A 15,636-nucleotide genomic window follows, 5' to 3' on the forward strand; every position below is an offset into this window, starting at 1 on the left:
AGATCATGCAGCAGAATTAGTGTAATTGTTCAGTGACATAGCATACTGTTTAATATTTTACTAGCTGTAGCATGATAATGAGTAACCTAATGTTGTCGCCCTGTAAAATGCTTTGCCTCAATGGCTTTGTTGAAATAGTGTATTTAGTTCCTCGACCTTGACAGGGTTATTATGTTGCACTCTGTACATTACAGACTTCTTAAAACTAATGATTTAATTGTTGGAGCTGACAAAAAATAAATTGATGAGTTTCAACTTGCTTTCAGCTATGGCCAGTATGGTCACACTAGAACACATGTAAAACAGCAGTAAAGGAAATATGAGGATGGGAAGGACAGCGCATCAGTAGTAATGAAACGAGCAAATAACAGGATTGCATATTCATAGCACTATATCTCTACTTTGTGTAGCATATAACAACGGGGTCTATCACTTCTGTCTTCTGCCTTCTATTACCTAAGGGTTCATCATTTTTCTAAGAACTGCTATTTGAATCTCTGCCTAGGAATACTTGAAACATGTAGTAATAATGCATCTAGTCACACAAGACAGAGCAAAATACATCTTGAGATCTCCAATCTAATGAAAATATCTTCTGAAAAGAGGCTGCAAGAATTTATCATTCAGTTCCCATTTTCAGTTAATCACTCAGAATGATGTGTGTCTGCCTTTCTTGCAGTCTATGTCTTTCCTCTCAGATGTAGACAGTTTTTTTCACAATACATGCATTTGAATTTCTTTCACTGTCTCTCTGTATGTATATATTTAGTATAAGTATATATAAACGTGTGTGTATATATATATATATATATATATATATATATATATAGATATTTATAGAGAGAGAGAGAGATACACACACATAGATAGCTATCTATCTATATGTCAATGTGTTCTTAATAAAAAAATATATCGATGGTGCATTTCATTGGATGCTTTGTTCTTTTCACTTACACAGTGATCTGTTAGTGTTGACATTTTTGGTACATTACAATTTTATTAAAATAAACAAACTCTCCAGTAACCTTTATCTATGGAAGGGTCTGTTCCTTACAACTGCGACACCGTTGAGCAGACATGATACTTACTGTTCTGCTTAGATGGGGTAAAAGTGGGGTAAAAATATTTGTCCTTTTCTCCACTGTTGTGTGATCTGTGTTAGTATATTTAGAGTTGTGTGGGGTGTAGAGGGTGCAGCAAAGGCTTATATCTCACATAATTGCTCAGTTTCATACTTTTCAAAGTTTACACAGAAAATCAGTGTTTTGTGTCTAGTATACTGAATCCTGCCATCACCTTGCATTGTTGATTTATTGTAGACCTTTTTTGCATGTATGTGTCTACTTTCACTTGGTCAGCCTATACTTTCTAAACTAATAAAGCTTCATTTACAATCTTACACAAATTAGACAGTACCTCATAGATTTAAAGTGATTTGTCACACTTTCTGCTTTTGTTGTGCATGGATTGTGATAGCAAAATTACTCTAGTGATAACTATTACATGTGTTTTCTTTGATGGAATTATTTATTTCCTAGCTGAACTTGTCAAGACAGAGTGTCAGCTGGCATGCTCAAACTTATTTTTTCTGTGAAACCCTGCCCCGCAGCACGATGCATGTTAAGTTAACTGTACTAGAATAGAGATGGAAAATATTGGGGCATGGCTGGCTTTTTTTGGCAAAATGTTCTTCCTGTTTTTCCTGGATTTCAATTGCAACATGATAAAAAAAACTATGTAAATGCATTCACATTCAGTTTTGTAGCATAATGAGTGCTGCACTGGGAGTCTTTCTGTTTTTCTTGGTACTACTTTTCATAGGAGTTACCATTAAATTGGTGCAGTGGTTCATTTTCTTAGAGATTCGTAATGCTTGGTGACCCAACCATCTCAAGTAGTGTAACTTTGGTAAAATCTAGCCTCATACAAGCCTGCTAAGTACCTGTTTTTGCATGTTCAAAATGTCATTTACTGAGCTCTGCACTTTTTGGCTTATTCTGTAATACAAAAATTAAGAAAACATTGGTCTGCAGTCTAGTGAAGGAGAGGGTAACCAAGTGTCTTGCGTGCTTAAATATTTACTAAACAACCTAAGGGTGTCCTGCTTGTGATAGGCCATGGGATTATTTACTTTGCTGATTTTCTCTGTCTGTATCAAGCTGTGGTGTTTGAGCATTGCTGACTTGTTTCCAGAGAACTTCACAACACTTGTTATCCACACCATCTCCAAAATAGTGATTTTGGTGAACTTCAGTCTCATAAAACCCTGATAAGTACTTTGTTGCATTGCACATGTTTCTGCATTTTCAAAAGGGTTCATATTAAAACACCAAATGCTGAAAACAGCGAACGGTGTTTCATCGACACATATTTAGCAAAAGCTGAAAATGTCGAAACCACAGAACAGCGATTTCCTTCCTAGGGAAAGAAATCGCTGTTCCACCCCCCCCAAAAAAAACATTAAACACTTCCACATACATACATACCCTAACCCTAATTATACCCGCCCAAAAAAACAGTAAACACCTAAATACACATATGCATGTAACCCAACCATACATCTAACAAAAAAAAAAAAAACAGTAAACATTTTAAAACATATGCACTTACCTTAACCCACACCCTAACCCTAAGGTCAGTAACTCTCGCACATTTACATAAACAGTTCCAAACACACACTTACCTTAACCCTAATTCTACTCCCCCAAAACAAGAGTAAACAGCTGAAAACACACACACACACACACACACAACCATACATCTAACGCAAAATAAAAAACCGTAAACACTTTCATACATATGCACTTACCTTAGTCGGCACCCTAACCCTAAGGTCAGTAACTGTTGCACAACCATGCTCAGGAGCTATAGCGGACAAGGGACCACATTACACTTCAGAACAGGCAAAGCAACGAAGCGGTCAAGTGACTTCTTTCCCAGGGAAAGAATTCGCTGAACAGCCGCTTTGCTGTTTTGCCTGTTCGCCCTACATGTGTCGATAAAAACGCATTTGTCAAAATGGGTTTTCATCATTCTAATAGGTACCCTTTTCAAAGTTTTGTTTGCTGAGATATGACCTTTTTGACTTTTTTGGTAATCTAAAAAGCAAGGAAACTTTGCTCTGCACTCTAGTGGGAGTAGAGGGTAATTGACTGTCTCTGTCTTTAAACAGTTGCTAAAGAACCTAAGAGTGCATTTGTGATTGGCCAGATGGCTATTTGCTTTGTTTATTGTTTTTTTATGCCTGTACAAAAGTTGTTAGCTGTGCCCTGTATAAAAGCTTAATTTTCCCTATATGACCTAACCATCTCTCAACTGTCCAGATTTTTGCAGACTATCTAGATTTTTGTCTCATATTTTTGGTCTGTTCCTCATAAAATTTGTGGTTTTCTGAATTTTTGTGGAAAATCAGTGAGGACTGAATTCACTAAATAATGACAGGCATTTGAGTTTCATGCTTTATCCTTTAAAAAATGCATTGCAACTCAAAACATTTTATTCTAGCAACTTTTTTAATTTATAAGAGCAATATTTTTATTTAGAGACCAGTTGGCATAATGGTTAAGGTCTTCGCCTCCCATGTACAAGGTTCGATCTTGATCTCTGACCAGTGCCCATTTGGACTTTGCACATTATCCCTGTGTCTCTGTGAGGTTTCTCCCATGTCCAAAAAACATGCTAAGTGTTTCCATCTCAAACTCACCAATGAATGGACCTGTAGGCAGCAGTACATACTCTACATAGTGCCCTGTAGGAGGAAGAGTTGTAAAGACCAACCTCTTTGGGCATCTACTGTGGTGCTCATTATCCTCAAGATAGGAGAACATGAATCACAAACTGTGCCCCATGGCAGGGTTAGCCACTTGGCGGTGTAAAATATGGCTCTAGGTGATTCGGTCATGCTGACTAATGTCACCAAAATGGGCATGAGTAGTTACCGGTGATAAGTGGGTTGAGGACCTGCCTACTCTGACCTATGCCAGGGACTCTTGCTAATGGTGGGAGGGGTTTATGTGGCCCTATTAGACAGTGTGTGCCTGCCATAAAGCCCAGCAGCCCTGAGTCAATAAAGCTACTGGCCAGCCAGTGCCTAGTTGCCCAGCCTGGTTTACCTGGGATAGCTCTGTTGAGTGAATGCTGGACGTAAAAACAACCAACTTGCCAAACATGAACAGAGAATTGCTACACTTAATGTAGGTTCACTGACAGGATGCAGCTTGGAAGTGGATGACATGATGATATGGAGGAGGCTGGACATCCTATGTATCCAAGAGATGAGATGGAAGGGCACTGAGCAAAGCCACTTGGCTTAGGATCCAGACTCTACTACTCAGGAGGAAGGGGGACAGGCTAGAAATGGTACAGGAATTGTGGTGAAAGAGAGGCTTCAGAAGGCAGTGAGGGATATTATCAGATTTAATGACAGACCCATGGCAATCAGACTCCAGTGTAATGATAGAGCAGTATTCATAATCTCAACCTTTACCCCACTGTAGAGTTGTGATAGTGAGGAAAAAAGTGCATTCAGGCAGCAGTTTCAGGACCTACTAGATAAAGCAGGACAGCATGAATTGGTGTTGATAATGGGTGACTTGAATGCACATAACGGGACAGAGAGAAACGGATATGAGGAGTGCCTGGGTCCACATGGGTGGGGAAACAGAAATAAAGAAGGACAAGTCATTCTAGACTTCTGTCTGGTAAATGGCTTGATAGTAGCCAACACATGGTTCAGAAAGAGAGACAGTCACAAGATCACATAAAGAGTAGCCAAGATGCAACACAGGTAGACTTCCTCCTAATAAGGAAAAGGCACTGGGGTAGAATCCATGATTGCAAAGTCATCCCTAGTGAAACACTCGGCTGACAGCATAAACCACTAGTTGCCACAATCAGCTGCAAGCAGAGGTCAGAGAAGGCTCTAACGTCAACAGAGACCGGGCTGAAGACCTGGAAGTTGACTGGAGATAAAGTACAACAGTTCAAGGAATTACTCAGGGCTCTAGCACTCCAAGAAGAGGTGGAAATAGGTGGAGTTGAACAAGAATGTCAGCACCTAAAAACAGCATGTGTTAAGACTACAGAACAGATATGTGACCAAGCCAGGTATGGAAATAAGATACATAAGGAGAGCTGGTGGTGTAATGCAGAAGTCCAGGAAGTCATCAAAAGAAAGAAAGAAGGAGTGCAGGAAGAAGTGGGAGATAGAAAAGACTGACCAGAGTAGGAAGGATTACTGGTTGGCTAACAAAGAAGCTAAGAAAGAAGTTGCAATAGCAAAGAATAGGGCATCAGAGGCACTCTATCAACTTCTGGAAAGTGACTCAGTAAGAGGCACAAATAAATTATATCAGATTGCAAGGCAAAGACAGAAAGATAAAGAAGATAGTCAGACACCCTTCATAAGGGATGCCAGCAACAACCTGCTCACCAGTCCACAGGACATCAAATGCAAATGGAAGGAGTATTTCCAGCAGCTTCTGAATGAGGAAAGCCCCACAGAAGCTGTACTGCCCCAGAAACAGCCTATGATGAGAGAAGAAGAGGAACCCAACCTAGAAGAAGTAAGAACACCACTAAGAAAAATGAAGTCAGGGAAAGCAGCAGTCTCAGATGAGTTCACAGCAGATATGATAAAGATGCTTGGTGAGATGGGGAAAAATGGCTCCTGAGGGTACAAATAACAGTGTGGAGAGAAAGGCATATCCCACATGCCTAGAGAATAAACTGTCCGCTAGAGAGTCACCTTAAACCATGGTGTTGTGGGAGTGGATTTTATTCTATTTTTTAACCTGCATTAAAGTTTGCCTTTGATGAGTTACAGCTTCTGCGTGCTTCATTACTCATAGTTTGGATTGCATTTCATTTTGTTTTGTTCGTGTTATGGCTTCAGGCATGGCTGAAGGTGACTCATTTTTAATGTTCACTCAGACTATGGAACAGTCGTTAGCTGAGTTGAACAATGTAATGGACAAAATATCTCAAAGGATTGATCGTTTAGAGAGGGTGCACATGCTACAACCAGTGTAGTCTCTAGCGGACAGTTTCCCTGGTAACCAGTAGGTTCAGGGAGGTCATGCCTACACTTCAACTTCACCCAGTGATACAACGCAATGTTTAGAGGATCAACACGTTGCTCAAGGATGGTGCCAAGCAAGTATGCATCAGGAAACAACTCACGGAATGGCATGAATATCGTCAATGGCAATAATGATTTTAACTCTCAAAGAGGGAATTATGTACTCAAGGACTAGTTACATGTTTGCCCGGACTTTGGTGTTCCTGGATCACCTGTAAGTAACCATAATTCTTCTAGTTATTTTGATAATTTGCATAAACTGGACAACATTTTATTAAAAACAAAAAAACTACAATTAGACAACATATATTTTAAGGAATGTCTAAGACTTAAGGTAGTCCCTAAAGGGTTACATATATGGCAGTTCCCTACAGGCCTAGTGGCAAACAGTGTATTTCATAAAGAACTACTGAATATGTTTGACCCCATGGGTTCGAGTATCTCAAGCTCGTGGTAAAACACAATGAATGGTCTATTGAAACACTTATTGCAGAAGCTACCGAGTTGGAGAAAAATATTGTGAACAATGACTTACATGTGCAGAATATATTTGAGTACAATCGCATGTTTATTAGCATTGAGAATCAAGTTAACAGCATTAAAATGCATAAATCTAAAAAAATGACCATGATAGGATTGAATACAGTAAGAATATAGCTTACCTTGAACCACCTAAGTCTCAGGTTTGGGGTGAGAGATTTGCCCATGAGGGGAGGCCTGTACAGGATAACCAGGAGGTTTTTTTAGGTGATCAAGAAGAATTCCCTGTTCTGAGATGGTCAGAACGTCTCAAGATAAGAAAAACAGGGAGGAGTTCAATAAGAGGGGTTACCAGGGACATCAGGGCAGGGGCAAGAACAACTACCATCCTTACCCCTCGAGAGGCAACACCAGGGGGAATTGGCAAGACAACAGTTGTGGTTATAGGTAAACCCTCTGCCCTCAGAGAATAAGACTACTAATGGTTTATCCATCCACTTAAATATGAATGGTGACTTTAAAGTATTTAATTTTTCTACTTTGGCTATAAACACTGTTGATTGTGATATTTTGGCTAGAGGTCTTTCTTTTGTCCTGGAGAAAAATTTTGATATGGCAAACACGATTGTGGATTAAATTTTTTTTATTAGGAAATTAAATTTAAATATTTTATTTCAGAATGTGGAATATGTTAGTGACCCATTGCATATATCTAGCGCATATAATCCACCTATCCATCCAGCCATTGCATTATTTGAGAAGTTATGTGAAATAGATATCCGTAACGTAAAGAGTAATCGTGTAATTGGTAATTTAACTGAGGCTGAAAATGTCAGTATGAAAAAAATGAAAATAAATAATTCTGTAAGAGGTATTAAGCCAGATAAAGGTGGGGGGATTATAATTATGGATAATACCCTTTATCAAGAAAAGATGTTTGAGGTATTAAAGAGTGATACATATAAGGTGGTTTCCTTGAGTGAAGTAAATGGGGCATATAGAAGAATTAAAAATTAATTGAATGACCTATTCATTGAAAGTAATATTACAATTGATAAATTTAATTATTTGAATGTAGCCCACCGCAAATTTCCAACAATTTTTGGTCTCCTCTAGATTCACAAAGACTTGGACAACCCTCCCACAAGACCCATAGTTGATTCCAGGGGATCTAAAACTCAACCCATTGCTAAGTTCATTAATGTTAAACTAAAGAATTTATTGAAAGATGAACCTGCCATAGTGAATGATTCATGGGATTTCCTTGACAGAATAAATAGGCTTGAATTTTTGGTAGATGGCATCTTTATCACTATTGATGTGAAGGAATTGTATACATCTATTCCACACAATATAGGCCGAGAATGGTTCTGTGATTTCTTACTAAGAAAAGGTTTACAACAAAGAGTTATTAATATGTTAGAACAACTACTAGAAAATGGTGTTGAACAATAATTTCATTCTATTTAATAACAAATTTTATTTGCAAATGAAAGGGGTTGTTATGGGGGCGCCATGTGGTGGTATTTATGCTAACATAGTGATGTTAGAATGGGAACAGAGGTGTCTTGTTAATTCCCCATACTATGGTTATTGTTGAAGTTATTTGTGCTTTCCGGATGATATTTTTACTTTTTGGAATGGACCTGTAAGCATGATTAATGAGTTTATCAAATACATCAATGAGTCAACATGCCTCTTGAAATTTTCCCATTCCATAGACCATGCAGAAATTTTTTTTTTGGATGTGAAACTGATGAAAGACCCTATTTTAAAATGTTTTTTGGCTGAAATTTACAGAAAGCCAACCTACTCCAACAGCTTTCTATATTTTGATAGCGGGCACCCCTACAAACAAAAGAAAGCTGTGGTTAAAGGGCAGTTTGTGAGGGCTGCACAAATGGTATCCGACTTCGATTCTTTTTTAAATTAATGTGATGTTTTGAAAACAATGTTTTTGAGCAGGGGATATCCAGCTAGGCTAGTTAGAGATATGTTAGAAGTGATTAATAAAAGAGAATCAGTTTTTTTAAACCACTTCTTAGGAAGAGGGATCCCACTGACAACAATCAATTCAGTAATGTTCAAATTGATGTGACCACCTACCCCTTGGGATTTGAAAGTACTAACAACCAAAATGAGAACAATGAGGGAATGGTTGTGCCAACCTTAATGCCTGTTAATACAAAACAAAGGGACTTTAAAACAGCTTTTAGCAATACATTTAATGCATCTAGCAATTCTATTAAAGATATTTTATATAAAAATTGGGTGATTTTGTCCAGTAATAAAGATGTTCACAATAAATTGGGTGAGTTGCCAATTATAGTATACAGGAAGGGTAGGTGTTTAAAGAACATTTTAGAGACAGATGAACATGGATCCCACTATATAGTGAATGGAGGTATGAGAAAATGTGGAGCTTGTCACTATTGCCCGCTCATTCTTGAGGGTACCACATTTAATATAAGCAAAATACAAGTGAAATTAAACAACAAATGTGATTGTAATACTGAAAGGGTTGTGTCTTGTGCTATTTGTAACAAATGTAAAGGATTCTATATTGGAAAAACAGAAAGGAAACTAAGAAATAGAATATATGACCACCTAAGGGACATAAAAAATAAGAAAGAAACAAATGCTCTGGCCAAACATATTTTAGAATTTAGTGACCATTCATTTAAGTTTTTTGTCATTGATGTGATAGAGTACAGGTTAAGGGGAGGTCAAAGGAGCCTTAACTTAGAGAAACAAGAAACATTGTGGCAGATCAAGACAAATGCCACTGAATGGCCTCTTCTGAATGAATCCCTTTCTATAACATGCTTTTTAAAATTGAAAGCACTTGAGAGATAAACAACTCTTTATGATGTTTTAGTATTGTTTATATATATTTTTGTGCTTTGTTTCTCACATTTTGTATATATAATACATATATGCTTAATTTTACAGGTAGCTCTTGAAAAAGTTTTTTGTTTAGTCCCTATAAAAGGTTTTTAAATGTGCTCATGTATTACGTATTTAACATTGGATGGTTGTTTTTTTAAGGCATGGATTTTTTGATTATAAATTTTTTATCATGGAATTGTCAAGTATTCTGAGGAAGTTTCTGCTTGGTCAGAAATGAAAGTGCTTAATACAAAGGACGAGAAACATAAGGACCAGTATTGGTGCTGTGGGAGTGGATTTTATTCTGTTTTTTTTAACCTGCATTAAAGTTTGCCTTTGACGAGTTACACCTTCTGCGTGCTTCATTACTCAAACTTGGAAAGCTGATAGAAATACAGGTTTTGCATGAGCATGAATTTTCTGAATGGCATGAAATCTTAAACTCAAATGTCTGTCATTCTCTGATTTCAGTCTTTATTATTCAGCTAGCTGCAATCTAGGTGCCATCATAAACTTTCCAGAAGACAACAAGACCCTTCCTAAACAAATAGCTGGCATCAAAACCAAGGCCTAAAACTAAACACCAAAAAATGTATGCTTGTATCCTTTCACAAGCATGATGTTCCCCTGCAACTGTCACATTCGTAATACACCTATGAAAGCTGCCAAAGTAGTGAGGGACCTGGGAACCCTTGTAGACAAGACATTATCATTCTGTCACCATGTATCTACTCTCATAAGGAAGTCTTCCTTCATTGCCCAGCTTATTGTAAAGGTATGACATCCAGGTCCAGGAGGGTAATCATTACATTGTAGTCTGCACTCATTAGGCTGATCATTGAGCATAATGCCCCTTTGGAATATACCTGGCACAACTTGAGTGATCACAATACTGTCTCTCCAAGAAAATCAAGCAGTTAAATCACAAAAAGCTACAATGACCATCTCAAAGCCCTGTCCCTCTCCTCAGTATCTTACAGGCTCCTGGGTGGGGCAATCTCTACCTCACTTGCAGAGCCTCCACTGACCCCATCCTGTCAGATATACTGCAAATCTATAAGTCTAGTAGCGGCAGAAACACCCAATCAACAGAATGACATGCTGGAGGGATAGATAGTTCTAACAAAGAATACCACTTCTCTGTAACTGCATTTCTCTCCATATAAAGCAAAGTATGTCTTTGCTTTATACCAATGTAACCCGGATGAATGGATTGGAAACTGTAAATTCACCCATTAGTTTGGCACCCTTGTCTCATATGAACAGGAATACCATGCAAATGGCTGTCTACCACTTGGTTATTTATACTTACAATACAAAGGGCTCTACATACATCGCACTTAACTAATAGACCTAGAAACCTACTGGGAATGCATGGATGGCTAGGCATCTGAAGATCCTCACAGATCATTAGCCTGGTTAAATACCTATGGAGCTGTGAACCTATACAGGTTGCACATGTACATTTCACTACTGGAATTCTCATGCTTGCTGCAGTTTGTTTTTAAAAATGGATTGAACCATGTGTTTTGTTTATATAGAAATACTTAGTAATTCTGTATATATTTTTCAAATTATATATATTTTTTTATTATTTTTTTTCAATAATAATTTTTATTATTTTCAACTTGTTCATACAAACATTTGAGCAAATAAGAAAAAACAAATAGTTCCCAAATAATGCTTCTAACAACAATTCTACAACATATGTACACTATTTACATGAATGCTTCCATCGGTTAAGAAAAAGCAGTAAAAAAAAAGAACATATAAAAAAGCTTATCAGTAGGCCTAATATCTTGTAATAATTAATTTCTAATAACATTTTACTTTCATGGTATAAATGTCCAGGTGTTTAGCTGAGTTCGGTACATTAAGCCAGTATAATATTGAAAATCTGTTCCCATATTTTCGGATTATTTATATTTTTGTTATGGTCATTATTTTTTATTATTTTTTGACTCTGGATGAGTTTAAGTTCTCTACTTCTACTACCATTATCTGATCTGATTAATATATAATGATTATCTACATATATATGTATTGAAAGTCTTCCACACTAAGAAGTTTATTACACTGTTTTGTTTATACAGAAATAGTTACTCATTTAAGTATTGTTTTTAAGTTAAGTCAATATATGTTATTTGTGTTTTACGTACTTGTCAATTGTCCAAAAAGAATATGCTTACAGACACACATGCACACACACACACACACACACACACACACACACACACACACACAAAAAAACCTTAACACACTGTATGCATCATACATGACTCTCATGTGCACATCACTGCCTCCATGATCTACTACCAGCACCATCTTCATTCTAATCTCTATCCATTATCCTCAGAATAGTTACAGGAATAGGCTTTTGGTGCCTTGTAAAGTGCCTACATACCTGTCCTACAAATTTGTACTACATATTCTTCTGAAATAATGAAAAAGAATTTACATTACATACAGAAAAACGTAATACATAATGGATCAAATTTTACTGCCATGCTTAAGAGCAACTGTGTGTGTGTGTGTGTGTGTGTGTGTGTGTGTGTGTGTGTGTGTGTGTGTGTGTGTGTGTGTGTGTGCATGTGCATTTGTGTGTGAGTCTGTGTGTGTGTGTACGTGTGCGTACATGAACACATAACATTGTATGACATATCGCTTCCATGATGATCATTGCAGTATTCATTCCTAATTGCATATTCATAGCTAATTTTCAAACAAGTGCATACTGTTCACTAACTTCCTGTGCTACATGCCAAACAGAAACACTTTACCTGTGCACATACTGCTGCTACTCAAAACATTAACAAAAAGTACATTGTACCTCTGTGAACACTATACATATGTGTGTGTTTGTTTTTAAATATATATATATATATATATATATATATATATATATATATATATATATATATATATGTGGGTTCACTTTATAACATTGAAATACTGAAATGTCGACAGTATCTCGAAGCTATAAAGTTGAATGTTCAAAATAGCGAACGTTCATAATCGCGAATTTGACGTATGTCGAAAATATGTTGAATTTGCGGTTATGAAGTTGCGCTATGTAATGTCCAGGTTGGGTTTTGTTGGTGCACGGTGCCATGTTTGGATGTAGGTGTTATGTCAGGTAAGTGAGTGTTTTGTAAGAGTTTTGAGTGGGAGTTAGAGTGTGTGTGAGGGATTGGAGAATGTACGTGTGTGAGTGAGCTTTTCTGTTGTGTTTGTGCGATCTCGGAGTTAGTATATATAAGTAGGGGGGTGTGGGGGGTCCAGGGGGGCTTGCCCCCACTTATGTGTGTGTGAGTTGTGTATGTGTGTTGTTTTTTTGTTTATGTTGTGATGTGGGTGTTTTGTTGTATGTTTAGTGTAGTGTGTGCGGTGTTTTCGGTTATGTGGTTTCGCGGTTTTTGTTTGTCGGTGTTTTGTGGATTCAGTTTTATAGTCTCGAGATAGTGAAATTCGATATTTCAGCATTCCGTGGTTATAAAGTGAATCCATATATGTATATGAGATCACTACATAATCTCAAAATGTTGGAATATGGAATTCCAAAATCTCAAGACTATATAGCCGAAACTCCTAAATACTGAAAGACCAGAAGCGCGAAATTCAAAATCCAGATGTTCGGAGATATTGAAGTAATGCTTCTGGTATTGCGGTTTGTTGATGGATAGGTGGAAGTTCAGGCAATTGTCTATGTGTAAGTGTGTTGGTTAGGGGCTTTAGTGCGTGTCAGTGTGTGTTGTGACTGTGATGTGTGTGTGTGTGAGGGACTGTAAAATGTGTGGGTGTGAGTTTCCCTTGTGTGTCTGTGAGATCTCGGAGTTAGTGTATTTAAGTGGAGGGGGGTGCAAAGTTGCTTGCCCCCTTGCTTATCTGTAGTGTGGGATGATACATTTTATAGGGGGAAGTTGTGTGCATGTATGTGTGTTGTACGTTTGGGATTTTGAATTTCGCGCTTCTGGTCTTTCGCATTTAGGGGTTTTGGCTATATAGTCTTGAGATTTTGAAATACACACACACACACACACACACACATACATATATATATATATATATATATATATATGTATATATATATATATATATATATATATATATATATATATATATATATATATATATATACACACATACATACACATATATGGGGCTACGTGAAAGTATTAAATTACCACTTCATCGAATCCCACCTGGGTCGTCTTCAAAGTATCTGAATTACCACTTCATCAAATCCCACCTCATCGAGATGACATTGCCAAAACTGCAGAACACCAAACACCCAGAACATTGAAAACTTTCTATGGGAAAAGAATAACTTGGCACCATGGTGAACTTTGCCCTTTCCCCACTGTAGTGTGATCTTGGAGTTGGTATATTTAGTTAGGGGTTTGATTTGTTTTTATTTATTTATTTAATTTATTTTGTCCTTTTGGGTTAGCTGTTTTTCCAGGGTTAGTTGTCGATGTTCCAGGTGTTCAATTTGATACTTTGAAGTAGACCCATAGATTTTATATATATATATATATATATATATATATATATATATATATATATATATATATATATATATATCGTGCAATTTTAGTAATCAGCAGCAAAATAAATTCATTATATCCTAGCAGAAAGCATGGAGGAGGCCACACCCCCTCATCACCATCAACATTTCTGTCCTCTGTACTTCCTGCTAAATTAAAATAAGGGACACCCTTAATTAAATCAACAGCTTGGACATTGCTGCTATCACTAGAAAAAACATCCAAGTCCTCAGATTCACTTACACACACTGAAATGACAACCTTATTGGAATCGAAAAGATCATCAGTGGTTTCAATAAACCTTATTGGAATCGCCTACATGACATCAAATGTCAGTGAGGGTTCTAGAGAGAATGACATGCAGGTAGAGCATCACACAATGAAAAATAACAGAAAAAAAGGAAAAATGATAAAAAAAAAAACATGAAACAATTATGGTGAAACCAGAAAAGGAGACATTGCAGCAATAAAATAGACATGAATGTCAGAATAGCGATACATCACTTTATGCATTTATTAATGCTCCCGCATGGTAAAGTCCCATCACCACGCCTTGTATAATAGTGTTACACAATAGAAAATCTGTGTATTTCATGCAGACTCTTGACCAAATTATTTATGAACATGTTCTAGAGTATATTCTCAAATATGACATTGTAACAGGCTGGCAATATCTATTTTTCAAAGTCTGGTTTACTAACTGCAATTCATACACTTAGTAAACAGACATATGTAAACAGGGATGACAGACTGCTGTCTAGCCAATGTCCCTTGGTCTAAGGAGAAAATTTGAGACTATATATCATTCAGTGTTACTACGTAAGATGTCAAATTCTGATTTTTCTAAATAAGTCATGCAATGGTTAACATATTGCCTTACAAACAGAACATTTTGGAAATTTAGACAACATTCCGGCAGAAGCTGAAGTCACTACTAAAGCTGTTAACCTCTTATCATAGTAGGCATTCTGTTATTTATTTATTTTTGAGCTTTATAAATTATCTAGCTTGGTATCTTCCACAAATAAATTGCGATCTTTATGCAGATGATTTCGTTGTTATTAGATCAAATAAAATGATAAATATTCTCAGTCATTATAGGAAGATTTTAAGCTAATTCCAAATTGGTTGAACAGTAGCAATCTTACTATTAATATTGCTAAGACAGCTTTCATGCTATTTGGAATTCCCTAAAGACTGAAAAAAGAAATGAAGGCATTATTATTATTACAAAGCCCATTGGAGAGGCACTGTCATATACAATGCAGCAAAGATATTTAGACAAAATGTTATATCCAAACTCAAGCCTAAAATGCCACTTTGTATACTTCCTGTTCACACCCATACCACCTTATAGGATCCAGAATTTTTTTGGGTCTGGCTTCTTTAATTGATTTACCAGCTAATAATATGCAGTGATATAAAGGGCAAGGCGTTATTAACAACATGATACTAATATTGTTAGTCTAGGATGTCCTGCAATGGAGAAATGAATCTTTGACACTTATTATTCATGTTTTCGTATTTATGTTCATATTTTCATAACTGAGACAGCTACATTTTATTGAGCAGTATAGTGTAAAACACCAATGTGGGAGACAAAACAATTCACTGAAAATACTGGTCAATATCACACTATAC

This window comes from Protopterus annectens, chromosome 15.part0 (assembly GCF_019279795.1).
Source record: "Protopterus annectens isolate FY-2018-M chromosome 15.part0, PAN1.0, whole genome shotgun sequence".
Classification (NCBI taxonomy): Eukaryota; Metazoa; Chordata; order Ceratodontiformes; family Protopteridae; genus Protopterus; species Protopterus annectens.